Below are 3,010 nucleotides of genomic sequence, written 5' to 3'. Positions count from 1 at the left end.
TTAAGAATTAAAGTATTAGGAAGTGAAGGAACATGATATATGCAACCCCTTCTTAAATGGTTTGAAAAAAGTTAGCACGTGTTTACATAAACAGAGTGAATGATGAAGTAAATGTGGAAAATCTTTAATATTGGTGAATCTGGGCAAAAAAATATATGGGAGGTTTCTGTACTATTTTTGCAACTTTTATCTAAGTTTTGTAATTTTAGTGCTCCAAAATAAAAAACATTACATAAATTTTGGAGATATGGGATGGTGTTCCAGTTTGCAAATGCTGCCATTAAGCAAAATACCAGAAATGGATTGGCTTTTAGAAAGGTGGGTTATTTGGTTACACAGTTACAGTCTTAAGGCCATAAAGTGTCCAAAGTAAGGCATCAACAATTGGGTACCTTCATCAAAGGAAGGCCAATAGTGTCCAAGAAAACCTCTCTTAAGCTGGGAAGGCAAGTGGCTGGCATCTGCTGATTCCAGGTTCTGTTCTAGCTCCTCTCTCAGTTCCTGTGCATTCTTCAAAATGTTGCTCTTGGGGTGTTTGTCCTCTCTTCGCTTCTCCGGAGCAAAATTCTGCTTTCAATGGCCGAGTTCAAAATGTCTCTCTCAGTTGCTCTCCAGAATGTCACTGACAGCTGCTCTACCTCTGGGCCTGTGTGGTTCTTTTTAAAGTACTCCAGCAATCCAATTAAAACCCACCCTGAATGGGTGGGGTAACACCTCCATGGAAATTATCCAATCAAACGTTTCACTCACAGTTGATTGAGTCACATCTCCATAGAAACATTCAATCAAAGAATTCCAATCTAATCAACACTAATACATTTGCCCCCACAAGATTGCATCAAAGAACACAGCATTTTGGGATACATAATACATCCAAACTGGCACAGATGGGGAGTGCATTCCAGGCCAAGAAACATTTTTCAAGTGGAAGATGAATTATGCTTTACTTGTTACCTCTCTTCTTTTATTTCCTATTGTTGTCTCATGCTATTATGTACATATTTTATTGTCTTGACTCTCTTTGATTGCTTTGTCTTCCCAATTGAACTCTACTGCAAAGCCCTTGAAGACAAGGGCTACTGAGATGTTTAAGAACCAGCACAAGGTCTTACATCTGGTAGAATTTCAATATCTATATTTGTAGAATTTACACTTATCTATCAAAAGTCTCTGAAAGCCTCCTTGAAGAAAATGTGGTCACTGCTGCTGCCTCACTCGGACTCTCTGCTCCTCCTGACTCTGTGCCATTCTGAGTAAGGAACAAGTCAGCAGGGAAGATGCGCACAGCCCTAAGTTTGAAGGACACAGGAAAGAAACCTGTGGAACTGGAGTTGGTGATTCACCACCTTAGAATCACTCTAACCAGCCAGAATGTGAAGTCCCTGGAGAAGGAGGTGCTGACTTGATTGAAGGCGCAAAGGGAAAGAATCTAAAAGTTATGGGACTGGTTCAGATTTCTTCCAAGACAAGGCAAACTCCCTGTTGTGAAGATTCTAATATGGGATCATTTCCAGATGAGAATCCATTAGTAACTCATTGATTTTCACAGTCTTCCAAGATTGTTAAACAGATTATTTCCATTAGTATTGAGCCAGGAACAGAGGCTGAAGTCTTCATTGTCGATGCTTAAATCAACTATTTTAATAAACTGATAATAAGTTTAAAAAAAGTCTCTGAAAGAATGTCCTTAGTGTGTCTCCATGGACTGACATTGGAGAAGGAATTACATGCAAACTCAATTGCCAAGTACTGAGCACAACTATTTGTTTCTTTACACACTCTAAGCACAGGGCCTGGGGCCTGTGAGGTTTTTAAAGGATTGTACAAACACTGGAGATGTTAAAAAAAATATATGCATTGGTTTCAAAATATGAAAAGGAGCAAATCATAATCAATCAATAATTAATTAAATATTTGAATAAATTATAATGTGTCAATGTCATTCTTAGTATTTACAAACATTTTCTTTATATTTTAAAATAATTTTTTGGTTAGACTTTCTCACCTCATTAAGAATTTCCAACCATGTATAATTACTTTTTAGAACTCAAGATTAATCTTATTTAAATGAATTACTTATAACTTTCTTTACTCTCTTCTAACACTCCTCTAGGGTTTCTTTCCAACCAGTGAAAGCATCAGTTAAGACAGGTGAGATAACATGGATTAATGAGCATTTTATTTATGCACACCTAAGTCTATAGGGAATAAACATGTCTTCAGCAGCCAAGAATTTCAAAGCATGCAGTCCCCATTAACCTCTAAATAATATCCCAAATTTTAATCCTTACCCTTTACTAGGGGGTGGGTGGTGGTTCATGAGTTCCACCTCTATTTACTAATTATGCTATTTTCATGGGCCATTTCCTTTGTAATAATGTTATAATGATATGGAGTTTAGTTACTAAGGTAACCAGAGTTGGTGCTTGTGTAGTTTATTCTGAGTGAGAATCTCTCCTTCCTTTGGTCAAAATCCAACTGTGGTCTTGGCTCACTCTTCTTGTGATGGCAAGAACACTAGATATTTCAGCATACTTCTCTTTATTTTGCATGTCCTCAGCAAGATATTTCCAACCTATATATTTTTCCTTGAATTTAATGACAATGCATTTCATTTTACCTATAAGCCTTGATACTATTCTCTTCTTCAATATGATGAATTGCTCTTTCAATCAATTCTGCCATTCAACAGTAGCCAAATAATTTCAAAATGAGAATTTTAATTTTTTTCAAATTTTACAGATAAAATAATATTTAATATGCTATGGGACTATACTCTGATATTTTGAGACCATACAGGTTAGGGTCTCCAAAGTAAGTGTCTAGGGCCTATGAAAGTCTTTAAATGGCCCTCATGCTAATCAGTGAGCTAGAGAGTTCATAAATTTACCCAATAATTAGTGGAGAACCTATTACATTCTATTTATTTCTGGGTTACATAATTCAATCTACCACAGATACTTTCTCATCATTCTGACTTTTTCTCCCTTTTCTGTTTTCTCAAAGCACC

At 36.3% G+C, this 3,010-nt stretch overlaps 1 pseudogene; it reads left to right on the top strand.

Annotated features, from left to right (window-relative positions):
- Positions 1-1,277: 1,277 nt before the first annotated feature.
- LOC119521411 lies at positions 1,278-1,811 on the top strand (annotated as a pseudogene).
- Positions 1,812-3,010: the final 1,199 nt, after the last annotated feature.

This window comes from Choloepus didactylus, chromosome 1 (genome assembly GCF_015220235.1).
Source record: "Choloepus didactylus isolate mChoDid1 chromosome 1, mChoDid1.pri, whole genome shotgun sequence".
Taxonomy (NCBI): Eukaryota; Metazoa; Chordata; class Mammalia; order Pilosa; family Megalonychidae; genus Choloepus; species Choloepus didactylus.
This window is presented reverse-complemented; position numbering and strand designations above follow the sequence as displayed.